Below are 15,093 nucleotides of genomic sequence, written 5' to 3' on the forward strand. Positions count from 1 at the left end.
GAGATCTCCTCATTCAATGTTTGTGTTTGTTTGAATTTGTTTGAATTTGAATTAAATAAAGATGTATGAATTAACTATACAAACTCTTTTATTACCCAATTAAAAATCCTTAATGTATGTTTATTGAAGAAAGAATGGTGTATTGGGCATCGCTTTATCATGTTTATTGCTTTCTTGTCGCTTTTCCCAATGCCGAAATAAAAGTAGTTTTACCACGTCTCGCAATACCTTTATGTAGTACTGTTGTTTGCAACTTGCAACATACTCAGTTCCCCGTATTTTTTAGAATGAGTCCCAATATCATACCAAGCAAAACTCTAATCGATTGATAGAATAACAATGGCCTGATTAATTTTCTGTTTTGATATTATACAGCTGTCAATGTTCTTCAGTAAATATTAGCACGTCCTTGCTCTGCCACATCCCACATAAGACGCTTTATGGCGTCCTTCATATAATAACTGTAGACACCTACCTACCTACCTACCTACCTACCAACATCTACGACGTATTTCACTATTGTAGCTGCAACATAGTTCCTTTTCTTAACACGTCGTGTGTGTGGCGTAGCTTACACAGTGGAAATCAACCAATCGCTGACGTGTCGCAATTATTACGCACTATATACACCCTCGCAAAATGATTCTCAAAGTAAAAGTACTGCGCATATAAACTCAGGAAACCCCATAGGAATTCCATATTGTGGAAGGTATTGTGAGCAAGCTGTGACATAAGGGGCCGGGACACAATATTATTTTGTTGGATATTTTTGAAGTTAAAATAACAAGAGTTTACTGGTGGTATTCGTTTGGAAAGCGACTGAAAGTCCCTCTTTCCTTCTGGTACAGGTAAGAAAATAGCTGAATCTTTGTTTTTCAAAAGTGTTCTGATGTTTTTATGCATAAGCCTAAAGTGATTTATTCAATTGATCGATTGTTATTTTTGGTATACCTCAAAATTGGTACTTGTCAGATCTATGATTTTTGAGGATTCCAAAGCTTTTTGTACTATGAGTGAATATTCATTCTTTAATAGAATACAAGGAGTCTGTTTCTATGTTTTACTTAAAACTTGCAATACGCTAGGCAAAATCTAACTATTGTATATCGTGTGGAGTCTTCTTAAAGTTAATAGCCAAAATAAATGCTTGATCAATAATCAATCAATTGTATCAAACGCAAATACGATATGGTACTTATTGGTTCTCATCAACGAAACGCGTGTGAAAAAGCTTTGGCAAGTTCTAAATACCAGTAGGAGTAATTACAGTAAACAATAGGCTACTTTAGATCATTTATTGGCCCATATGAGCCTCATGAGACACACCGTAAATTTATCCATTGTAACTATTGTTTAGAAGAATGATATGCGGAGCTAACCATTTGGGCCGATTAGACCGAAGGGTCATTAGTCTGAAATGGGCATAGGCGTAGATCCCGGGGGATGGAGGGGATTTATCCCCCCAATATTTTGCCAGGGGGGGATGGTCCATACAATCATCCCCCCCAATGTTGACGCCTGATAATGGGTTTCGGACCAAATTAACCTCATATTTGCCCATTTTAGCCCCAAAAGTGCAAATTTTCGCGCGCATTTAATCTACTTTTACACCATATTTCATCAGTTTAGCTTCAAAATAGCAAAAATTTTCGCGCGCTTCGCGCGCATTTATATCATAAACTAATTCGGTCGCCAAAGGGTGCTGCATTGACTATACTTCAAGATTGTTTTCCAACTTCATCCCCCCCATGTCAAAAAGAAATCTACGCCACTGGAAATGGGTTAAACTTAGGGTTATTCACATTAAGGTTCAGGTTTGGAATATGGTTAGGGTTAGGGTTGTATGAATAGAGTTTTAGTTAGATTTTGATTTAGGGTTAGAGTTAGGGTTGAGTTAGCAATAGAGTTGTGTATATATTAGGGTTGAAGTGTTATTAGGAATAGAGTTGTGGTTAGATTTCGGATTTAGATTATGGTTAGGATTAGAGTTAGAATAAGGGCTTAGACTATTATAGGTTATAGGGTTTTCGGACCGGACTAATGACCCTTCGGACTAGCAACCTGTAACCATCAATTTTACATAATTTTGGAAGAATTAAATTCAACATCAAAATACTACAAATATTGTGATTCAGTGTTGATTTGTAAAGGTCATGTGATAAAGTACTATTGTGTCACAAATAAAAGCGCAGAATTCAAACATTTCTAATGTAATCTTTCCCCAGGGGCGACAATTATATTTTCCCATCGTATTGAGTATCCATATTTTGTTATATATACACCACGCGTATTATGATACCTGGCATTATTGCATTTTCTCTGTACTTTCTGGTATTTGTCATTAAATTCAAGAGAAATATAAGTTTTGCACACAATTTTAATTCTCATTTTCCTTCATAACTTTCAGTATCTTCACATAAAACATAAGCGTTGAGTGCTATGTAGTACCGGTTTAAGAAATACTACGCTCGTTTGAATCAAGTAAAAGTAGCAGTTTTTCAAATTATTGTGTTTGTTGCTTGATTTCATGTGTAATGTTTTATCATGTCAATATTTTGATATTATATTTTAGCAATGGACATTTAGAATAATAATTATACTTGATTGATAAATAAAAGTAATACGTTAAAACTGCGTTCAATTTGCGAAGACAAGGCACTTAATAATCACATCCAAACAGGAGACATATTATCGTCTTATATTGGCGTATCACATCATAAAATGAAAGTAGTTCATTTTCTGTTCTGATGCTAGTAAATCTGTCTTTTATAATCATATATATGATGTTTGCTACCGAGAGAAAATGTACTCAAGGCGGACGGACAAAAGGGCATGCATTAAAGAAGAGTTAGATAAATTGCTAATACTAGTCTAATAGCTTAAATAAGATATGAGCGACCAAAAGAGATTAGTTATAATGTAAAGACAGCTTTCTGTCACCGTACGTAAGCTATAACAATTTAAAAACTCAGTTTTACACATTTTCAATGATACATGCTGGACTGTTTTATGGACAGCGTAAGTGCAATAAATGCAGTTTATGCCCTCAATATAAACGCCATAAAACGAACTTACGTATACGGTCCAGCTAATTATGAGCTGAAAGAAAGGGACCCAAGTTTCTATTTGCCGTAAGTGTTCTACAAAATTGCCACCTTTCAATTGAATAAGTGCATTTAATTACACATCAGTGACTGACAAAAACCATGAAAATGGCTACAATGTGGAATTACTAGTAGTTGAAGCGATGGTCATCAGGAAATTGATTTCCTGGAACGTCCCCAATCTGTTAAATAATTGTAAATAAGATGTCATTTAGCTACATTCTTGTCTCGTCAGAAAAGGGTTATTAAAAATCTACATTATTTGTAAAAGCCCGGATTTGAATAATTATGTAATGTGATGTTATATAGCGATCATATTTCTACAGACATCGTGTTCACGATTTGCAAATAAAAGAGCACACTAAAAGTATTTATTGTATGTCATAAACGACATTAAATTCATAAAACTTTATTATTTGCTACACGACCTGCATGGTAATGGTTAATTAAAATAGTTCATGCTATATTTGAAATAAGTTCAGGTGTTAATTGGGAATATGAGAAAGTGATGGAGAGGTGGCGAACGAACAGTGATAGTATGTTGGGGAAAAGCGGGGAATGATTTTTTTTTTAGATTAAGAAGATACATTATCCTGTTTTGCCAAATGAAACATAGCTAAATCCTAATACTTAAATTTTAACTGGCAATGAAATCAGAATTTAATGTTTGGTCAATATTTGGAAATAGTAAGGGCCCAAATCAAGCAATTTTAGGGCGTTTTTTGTATGCTGTGACAATCAAAGCCCAAAGACTTGTACAAAGACTAATTTCAAGCTATGCATTCAAATTTTTGTAATTTAACCGTATCCATTTGAAATCAAACAAACCAGAAGGTTATCTCCCACAGTGAAGGAGAGTGTGCGTATATGCCTACTTAAAACGTGTGCTTTGACCTTGTGGATTTGGTCCGGCCAAACTGGTCACATGGGGGATAATTCGATTACCCCACATTGCTATTGTTATAGGAGGGTACAAGTTGTATCAAAATGATTGTTATCCATCCGGGTTTTTTAAATCCTGCTTTCTTGTAAAGGATCCACTTGAAATGACCACAATGTATAGGTTATACTTTTATATAAAGTGTGCTGCGGCTTGTGGATCAACGTCTAGGCGTTGTGCTTGTGCGTAGTGCACTATAAATCACTGTTTGTCAGTTAAACTGTATTCAATTGTGCCTTTGGAAGTAACATGGTTTTAAAAAAAACCAAAAATATGGACGGATAACTATGATTTCGATACAGCATGTAAGCAATACTCATGTTCCATATGGCATTCTCCTGGACTGTTTATGGGTTTATATCACTTGTCATAAATCAGGTTGGAACCTTTTAAGAATTTTGTCTTGCATGGATTATCAGTGTTTCTGGAACTTTATAGATTTGTAGACTTAACGATGCGTTGAAGACTCATAAACCATTACAGTCTTAAATCTTCTACTACAACATAGCATGATAAGCTCACTCACATACTGTTTTGACACTGGTAATCAGTGCAACTTGACAGTTTATTCCATCACAATCGAAATAGATTGATTATTGACGTCGGTTCTGCTTAATATAGATTTCCACTGTCACTAATTATGTTTGGGTGTTCTCTCACGATACCTCATTGTTGTCTGTAACCATGATAGTGTTTGCGATTAAACAAAAGATTGCTTGCTTACGAATATGTGCGTGCATAATTGCCATTGCGCTCATGAAGTCTTGTAGTAGTCAACACAATCAGCTACCATCATGTATAGTAGCAGGTTCAAGAACCTCATGGGCAGCGACATTGGAGTGACGTTCAGCGATGAAAGCACCGGACTGGATCCCTGATTGTCCCGGTGGCTTCGCAAAATGTTGATATATGCGCCATAATGAGACCAATTAGTATATTGTACAAGCTTGTGTAAACTTAAATGTAAAACCCGTAACATTAATCAACCGTAATCCCGAAGATGCTATTATTTTATGATCGACTTTGAATTGCCAAAATGAGAGTTTGTGTAATCAATTTCGTTAACCATTCACATGAAAAGTAACTTCACAGAGGTAAACTTGATTACTTAGCCATGACAAATCTTCTGGCAACCACGCATGTGGTTTGTCCTATAAAAATTGGCCTCGGATCACAGTCCATGATGACACGCGATACGTGACCAAATCCGGGTCAAAGGTCACGCAAGGATAACTAGAATCGTAAAACATGATTTCAGATTAAAATGCTACTCCTTTCACAAATTTCATAATAGCACAGAATTGGGACTTGCACACATTTATTGACGTTACACGGTTGTTTGATGGCATGTAAAAGTGTAATTTTTAAGAAAAAGTGAACACTGATGGCGCTATTTATCTTACATTGTGTTTTCATCTTTACAAGATGTATACACTGGTATAGTGGCATTAAACACCTGAAAAAAACCCAAATAGCAAGGAAATTTTAAAAACCTTTTTATCATGAAATGTAAGGAGTAACTGATATTATTTTACTAAATTAAATTTAAAATATATGTAAATAGCGCCCTCAGTTTTAACACAAATGGTATAGTGGCATTAAAACACCAGGAAAAGAGTAACAAATGGCAAGGAAATTTTAAAAAACTTTTTATCATGAAATGTAAGGAGCAACTTCTAATATTTGACTAAATTAAATTCAAAATATATGTAATTAGCGCCCTCAATTTGAACATAAATGTCCAGTTTATGGAATAAAAATTACCGCAAAAAAGCAGAAAAAGATGAATAAGTTGATAAAGATACGAAAATCTATGTTAGAAATTGCTACAAATGTATGTACATATTAGTGTAATAGCTGTTGTTATTGACCAGGTATAGAATTGGATATTATTATAAAGTTTTGTTAGAAAATTTCATAAATGATCACATCAAACAACCGTGGTTAGCTGGTGTTCAAAACTCCGATATGGGGTCAAAGGTCATTTTCGGCATGCGACTAAATGACTATATCTTGCACAATTTAACACTCATGCATAAGTTAACCAGGTTATTGACATCAAATATTAAGGTTTTTTTTGGTTCATTTATTATCTTGGGTCAGGCATATCATGGCACGTCATCAGCCAGGTGGTGTTTTTTAAAAAACTTTCTATCTGTGATGCATCTTGTCTTGTTTTGTAGTAATATTATCCACCGCCCCTCGGTGGAGGAATAATGCGCGGATATGGTTGGTAGTGCGCGATGCGTTGATTTTACTTGAGGTAGGTTTACTTGAAGGTTGCTATCATCAATACTGGTGATGTGTTCCGGTAATGAGTTCCAGTCTGGAGCCCAGTGAAACTGAAAAAGGGCACCCTATATCCTAATTAACGATTACGGTCAATATCAGATGTGTGCCTTTTACCCATAGGGAGATTGTGTGTGTCCCATTTAACTCTAACTCTCATTTCATCTTTCATGTGTGGTTCTCACTTTAATACGCGTTATAAAACATTTTTGAACGTTTGCTGCCAAACATTCTAAAATAGTGTATTGGCAAAATATTGTGCAAAAAATGATACCAAAAGATACCAATACAATAACTTTTTGACAATATTTTTTCAAACGTTTCTAAAACGTTTTTATGCCCTTTTATAATTATAACATTTATGTTGTTGAAATATTTTGACCGTTTAAAAAACATTTCTGGGTTTCAGCAATCTGAGAGTAACATACTTCGTATAGTTGGTTATAATGCACATGTGATTTAAAGCAATCTCTCTTGAGTAGCGTGTAAGTATAATAGTAGTACAGTAGTTTATTCCGGATCACTTTTACAATAACGACACTCATTTACACGATGTAATGTGTGTCCACGATATTACACACAAACATAGATAAATCGAATGAAAATACACATTCGAAAGAACGGTTTGTTGTTGTATTCTCTGGGGTTGCGCTGCGTAAATATTATATAATATAGGCAAATTGTACAGGATGTATCAAAGGTATAGGACATTTTTTGTTTTTGCTATATCCCCCGAATGAAATGTATTTAATTATGTTTGTACTCACCCAGGTAGCATTGTGTGTGAATTTTACATCCGAACTAAGTGCTGTTCTTTTTTATGGGCATTTTAGTGTCTAAAATGGCCCAAAATGAGGGGTTTTCAACATTGCCGTCCATTTCTAATCGTCACCCCCATACTTTACATGTAAAATAAAAAGGCTCATAAAAATTTAATAGAACTTAGTTCGGATGTAAAATTCACACAAAATGCTTTTTGAGTGATTACAAAGATAATTAAATACTTTTCATTCGGGGGCTATGTGGATTTTTTTAATTTTTAATGTATTCCTTGTACAATGACATTTCACAATAAAATGTCCATTGGAAACAAAGGTGCGTTGTTGGTGTTTTTAAAATGCCTGCCTTTTCCAACTCACCGTTTGATCCATTTGAAAAGACCAGACTTGGAACTGCGTAGTGTAAATTACAACACATGTTAACTTCAAGTGGATCCGATGGTGCATTTGGAAGAGGCAGGGTTATAAAAAAAAACCGGACGGAGAACAATAATTTTTATACTGCCTGCACATGATGTAAACAATGTACATAAAAACCATACATGAGAGTAAGAGTTGAACACATCAGCTGTAAGCTTGTTTGTGTTCATTAGTTCTGTTATTTCCATGCATAATGTTGTAATGTTATTTTTAATAGTTTATTTAATTCCGTTAGAAAAATTGGTGAGATATTGCGGGCTCAGTGCAATAATCGTTATGAATAAACATGTACGTTTATTTCCTTGAAAATAGAACATGTGCGAATACACGGGCAAATACCAAATGTCTCGAAAACATGTATATCTTTGCTGTCGTAGAAATCACTTTTGAATATTTCCCCACTTTAAAAATGTAGCAGTACCGTTCTGGAAAAGGCACTGACACTAGACAGAGAAGCAGCAAAACAAAGAACATTACACACAAAACATTTTCTTAACATTTCAAAGGGCGCATAAAGCTTGTCGATATATAGGTTATAAAAAACATTTCCAAAATACTTTTAAAATTGCCACACAATTTATTGGCAAAAGATTTTTTAAATGTTTGCCAAAAAAATCATCCCATTTTAAACATCAAAATGTTTTTTAAATGTTTGCCAAAAAAGGAAAAGGACATCCCATTTTAAACATCACAAAATAACATTTTTTGGAGATACGGAATATGTTTGGGGATACAGAATGTTTTAAATATTTTAATAATTCGACATTTAAAGATATTTAAACGTTTTATAACTTTTAGAAAAAAAATGTTTAACAATGACACTTGTTGCAAATGGAAAGCAAGGAGAAATAAATCTTATAATATATAATAAGAACTAAACTCAATACGCAGATGCTAATCTGCTTGCTTACGATGACCAAATGACTAAAGAAATACGAGGTAACCAATCCTTCCAATATTGAGTTTAAATAGATCTTAATTGCTGATTACTAGATATTCGAATCCCATTTGGGCCAGTGCTTACCGTAGAATATTCATAGCACAGCCTTCAAAGGAGATATCTTATGACATATCACTTATCTGTGCTTTACCTATACACAAAACACACTGCACTAAGATGGTGCCCCGCTTTACTAATGAAATTCTTGAGAAAATGGATCGACAAAAAAGGTTCAAACCATGCGTTAAAACAGCTCTTTTTATCATAGAGCTTAACACCAGGGTACTTAAGGGATGCGACAGAATCCAACTTGAGAATTCACTTAACTGACTGTTTACTATTTCCTACATAATAGCCTCTTTGTATGGAGTCAAAAATACACGTAGACAAAACCTGTGCTCATACAATCGACTGAATAGTTATTTGCCATTGAGACATCAGTCCAGCGGGAATTTTCATGGTTTTTATGGTTTTAGGATTAAAGTTTGTCATTGTTACTGATTTTTTGTTTTACCACAAAATAAATTATAAATACTTTTCTTTAAAATGTTGAAAATATCCAATTGTCTTATAAGCATTACGAGATTTGCCAATGTCTATCTAGAAGGTGTTTAAATCACGAATGAGAAGTATGGCTAAAATGTTCCTGGCTCAAGAACATCTCTTAGCTTTTCTTGTGATTAGTCAGGCGTTTTTATCGGCAAAGTCGGCACTTTGAGGCTTTAAAAGAATATACAAGGCTTTGTTTAGAAATGGATGCATTATATTTCGGCCGGTTAGAGTAGTTAACTGTTGTGAATTGGTCGAATCATTGTATCTACATGATCTAGTGAATAGAAGTAACCTCTGGCTGGCGAAATATTGTTGTGGTTATTTTGAAGCGGACCTGACGAAGAATTCAAATATCACATTTACACTTTTGTAGGTCTTATTGGTTCTTGAGTTATGATGTAAAGAGTGTCGAAACGAATACAATACATTAAGCATTATTCGTTTTTTGGAGTTGCACGCCTTACAACGTTGTTTTTCCCAGATTCCTCCTTCAAAGGATTATAATATCAAGCCTTGTTCAGCAAATACAAAATAATTAGAAAATAATAGTAGTAATAACAACCAGCAGTGAAAGTGGAAGGACCCCGAGGGAAGAACCCAAATGGAAGAGTAGCGAAGTGGGTCCGAACGCCGGTTATCTTAGACTATGCCATAGTCGATTTTTGATAAATAACAATATGTTATTATTCATGATGAACGCATTCAGTTGAACTCGAAATTATACTGATATTTATTACATCAAAATACTAGTATAAAATGGTTATGAAAAAGTTAATATAATTATATTTGTGACAGTAAAAGTAAAGTATACGTAGGCTTATATTATTGAATGCAACATATCATAATGGCATAACTATAATAGTATTTCAATACTGAACAATTCTGATTTTAGAATCTACCAGTTTATTGATCACGAAAGCCCGAGTAAAAAATCACTTGGGAAGCTAACAAACAGAGGGAGTACGGTGACTGAAAAGATCAGATGTGAAAATCTATCAATTGTGCACAAATTAATTGAATCAGAGTTCTAAGCTTAAATGCAATAGCCAGAGTATGCACAATTGGCAAGTGGACTACGGAGAAGTCTACGGTATGGAATGAAATGGGTGGGACACCTGATAGCAGAGTTTTGAACGCTATATTGTATTCAGCAATTATACTAATATCAGCTTTGCTAAAAGAATACACAAATTAATGTTAGTTATCAAGATGTTCAGATTTGTCGAAATTAAAGCAACTCAATTACATTTATATAACGTGTCTCAATATAATCTTAATATAAATGAGTATAAATGAGTTATGTTTTGGGTACAACGGTTGAATTGTATTTTTCTCTGCAGCAAGATATTTTTCTCACTCGTTAAGATACATTGTAGCTGTTGTCGTCAAATGTATATCCGTGAAGTGGTTGGTACTGGTTCTTACATGGTTTTGTCACTAGGCCTACTTCAAACATAATATCAACTTTTGTAATAACAATCAACGAACAACAACACCAATGTTAAAAAAGTAGTATAATAATAATTATGTGAGAGTATAATTAGTTTGATAACACATCTAGCAAGGATGTTCCGTTCCCGCCAAAATAACAGCATGATCACAAATATATTGTCTGCATTATCATGTCATGATTACAATCACCAGGCAAAAATAAAAAAAGCCCATTCAAGATTGATACACAATTGCTATTCATTTCTAGTGTAGGTGACAGCATCTTTCTATAATAAATAGCATTGTATATTTATGCTATCAAAAATTATGATAATTATTGGTAGGGATATATTTTGCTAATCCCTAATCTTGTTAACTGAACTAACTGTCACATCGAATTAATTAAAGATTAATTACTATCTTCAATCATCGTGCTGTTTTTGTAATGAGATAAAAACGAAATCCACGAAATAGGAATTGGCCAATAACATAGCCCGATAACAATAAATGGATTTCATATATTGAAACCAGGTTGTGTTGTGTAGCTTTTGGCATTGTAATTCTTTTTGTCAATTCAAGCTGACCATTTATATTAAAATGCAGAAAAAAGCAGACTGTAAGTAATCCGACGTGACAAGGAATATCATGTTTTGAATATGAAATATGCATCACCTTCCAATTCCCATTAATGGCGGCATTGCCACTATAGCTTTGTCGCCGCAAGAAATATCAGTCAATGTGATTTTTACTCACAAACCAAGGTAACCAACCATAATTGATATTGCCTTACTTGTGGTTAGATAAAGATGTTTTGTTATTGGTTGTATAACATTTCTATACCAGATTTATTCGATTTGATGAAGCAAGAAGGAAATAGTCTACCCCCTGAAGAAGACACTATCGATAATATGGGGGCTGAGGTCAATTAGTCGTAGACATATCAATAGTATGTGTAGAGAAGAATACATGAAGGGGTGTGTTGGCGTCGGGGTGTCTGGGTGGGGTGATGATATTAATATATATTTTGAATATTTTTTTCTCAAACATTTTGTTTTCAAGAATATGAAATCTCTAAATATCCTATGTAAATCAATCTATAATCTTCCTAATTTCACATCTGCACTGATTTTGACAATTAAGTAATTTAACAATGACAAAAGTAACCTATCCGCACTTAGATTGTATCATTTGCAATTATCTGTGCAGCTTCCCAAATTCTATTCGCTGAAGGACCTTTTTGATAACCAAACAACTAATAATAACCAATTCTCTAACATTATTTTTCAAATTTATTTCTATAAATCTCAGAATCAGCACCAGATTTAAGGCACCATGACTATTTATAAATAAATAAATAAATAAATAAATAAATAAATAAATAAATAAATAAATAAATAAATAAATAAATAAATAAATTCTGGATTTATATAGCGCATTTTCCCAGAGGTTTCAAAGCGCTGTGATTTCGCTGCTACTGGTGGATCATCACTAAAATCAGATCGCATCAACTTGGCCGGTTGCAGTCGAACTCGGCACAATATCCACACTTAGATTGTATCATCTACAATTATCTGTGCAGCTTCCCAAATTCTATTCGGTGAAGGACCTTTTTGATAACCAAACAACTAACCACCGATTTTGAAAGCAGAAACAGGAAATCCCGGAGAAAACCTGCGAGAGCGAGCATGGAATGAATGTTCCTTTAAGCTTTTAAAAACATAGAAAATTCAAAGGTTTGTGAAAGACAGTATTTTGTTATGTGTTCTATAAATAGTTGCAATCGAACAAATCCATATAAACTAAAAGAATCTCTTGAGAAAGTTTTTAAATTTTTAATATTAATATTTCAAACATGTCAAGCATTTCAATTAATTATTAAAAAAAGATTGATATGTGACTCAGAATAGTGCATTGAAATACAACATTGATTATAGAGATACATGAAAAATATCGATGTTGCCTTTACTTACAAATCCAATAGGTATGACTTAAAGGTCAGTTATTTATATTGTAACTACCCACCACATGAAACTTCAACTGTTATACAGTAAAGATTTATTTTTGCTTCTTGTTTTACCCGAACAATTGTATCAAGTTACACTGTGATTTTAATCTGACTTTAATTTTACAAATGTAAATTCTCGATAAAAGCGCTGGAAAAATACAAGAATAACACAAATGCACCCCCGCCTGCTACAATCAACAAAACTATACAGTACACTCAGATCTTGACATATAACATGTATATGGACGATAATGTACATTATTTGTGTATTTACGTTAAGGATACTAAACCTAACGTGCTTTTTACTTGCGTTGTAACTTTATGATATATAAACGAAGTTCTTCGATGTGATGGAATGTAGTCAGAGACGTGAAGTGAAAAAATAATGGCATCTTGGATCAATAGAGAATGCATGATCTTCTACGCATTCAGGGGTCTCATAGCGACCTTTTGTAGGTTAGCCCCTGTTGAAAAGTAAACATGACTTATTACAACAACTGTTATATCTGAGGAATGCCATGGGCCAGTACAAGCTAGTACATGTCATATATTTACGAACTTTTTCCGGAAAAGTTTTAGGGCAAAATAGTGAAAAAAATTGGTATTTTGCAAATTGTTCATTAAATAGAAATGCCGGCATCAATCTCTGTTGGGCATTTTGTTCTCATACATAGACAATAATTTTCGGTATGTTTGAGTATCAGAAAATTTCACGATTTATTATTGCAATTGATTTATTCCGCAATTTTGCGGTTTTCTATCGGTTTTACACATGTACTCACAATAAGAATCATTTTTCACAATGGCATAGCGAAAGCTTATGCCTCATGGTTGGCAAATCTTCCGCAGAATATGCATATTAGATCCGCATTTCGTTCAAGTCACTCTTTCGGTGTATTTTGGTTGATATCAAAGTTTGAATTCAATAAATACAGTGTGTAACAAACCAAAATATCATTTCCTATAAGCTGCAATTTGTCACTTGTTGGATGACAAACATAATGGGCTCTTACCAGTCTCAGATATAAAACTTTGTAAATAAATAACATTATGTGACTGACCCATGGCATTTTTCACACATGATACTTGGTATAGGTCATGTTTACCTTTCAACAGGGGCTAACCTGAAAAGTGTTGCCACGAGACTCTTGATGAAGACACTGCAAGTGATCCCAGCCAAAGCGTAAAAAGATTTGTAAACATTAAATGAAGAGTAAGTGTAGAAAATTCTTATGTTACATTTTGGGTCAAATGAAAAATTGACAAAAAGAAAGAAATCAGCAGTGCTGAAAAAAATATTGTTAGTCATTTTTCAGCATGCTTTTATAGGAAGCAAAACCATGGACAGCTGCAGATAACACGAAATGGATACCTGCTATCGACTGATTGACAAATAAATCTGTAAATATGATCTCCTGTAATACAAATAAAATGTAATCATCAATCCATATGTCCTTCAATAATGATCCTATCGTCTCAAAATGAAAAGAAGCATAACATTTTAGTGATTTACATAGAAAGAAATATTAATGTTCTGAAAAGTGGCATATATCAAGCTATACAATTCGATATGGTATTATGGCTTTTGATAGCTTCAAAAGTGGCTAAAGGGGTGGGATAAAAGTTGCGAGACATTTACTTCGCAGGTTTCTTTTCGCTTTATCTCTCTTTGTTTGGAAATATTGCTTTATAATCTACAAAATGAATCTATGCATATGAATCTTCAATTCATCTATTGTTGTGTGAGGTTTTCTGGCTAAAAATATTCAAAAAGGAGCTCACTCACGCAAGGATAGAAACTATTGTCATCGTCAACTCCATTATTTAATTATGAAATAGCTACAATTTATTATTGAAGGATAACATGTAGCAATAACAGAATAGTTTTTTCACGTGAAAAGATGTGTTAAATGTTAAAAATTAACGACATTATCAATGAAGGCACGTCACAATCATGTGCTGAATTATACAGGGTGTTTCTGCAAAACTGGTTTTAATTTGAATACTTATCCTTGCAAGTAAGGAATGAACCCAAGCTAGCTCCGGCACCGCTCTTTCAGAAACACCCTGTAATTAGATACATGTCAATCTACATTAATATAATCTGTATTTATGCGATTCATTTCCTTTGAATAAGATGATAAGATTGATGCCAAAGGAGGAATATTTGAATCCTAGCACTAATGGTTGCTAAAGGCACACCTTTTTTTAAGATATTATTAACAGTGCTTGTTTAATGGTCACGGAATACGGGCCACCTACTTGATATTTTTAAAACTCCCACCATCTCTGTGACGATTCTGGTTACAATAAGTAGGCAATGCCACATTTGCACTGTATTAATGTTTTATTTATATATTATCTGAATTTCGACGTTTTATGGCATTCACTCAAGGTCGTGTTATGTTTTTACGCTCATGATGATGGGAAAATAACCACGCGAAATGAAATGATACGCTTATGATTGTAGGCCCCTATTACACTTATATTATGTTGTTCCCCTTGTTTGGCAATATGTAACTTAACTGGCGTAGCTAAACTTTTGAAAGCTATTAGCCCTTTTCAGATTCACATTAAAGTAACGAGCGAGTGGCTGACGTGATCCTTGTTGCAAGACTCGATACCAAATAATG

General features: G+C 33.8%; 1 protein-coding gene across 1 annotated transcript in view; it reads left to right on the plus strand.

Moving 5' to 3' along the window:
* Positions 1-552: 552 nt before the first annotated feature.
* LOC140155641 (uncharacterized) overlaps positions 553-15,093 on the plus strand; it is a 71,931-nt gene continuing 57,390 nt past the window's right edge. The window contains exon 1 of the mRNA XM_072178557.1: positions 553-848. The gene's annotated coding sequence lies outside the window, so the exon portion shown is untranslated. The remainder of the gene's footprint in view (positions 849-15,093) is intronic.

The sequence above is a fragment of the Amphiura filiformis genome, chromosome 6, assembly GCF_039555335.1.
Source record: "Amphiura filiformis chromosome 6, Afil_fr2py, whole genome shotgun sequence".
In the NCBI taxonomy this organism is placed as follows: Eukaryota; Metazoa; Echinodermata; class Ophiuroidea; order Amphilepidida; family Amphiuridae; genus Amphiura; species Amphiura filiformis.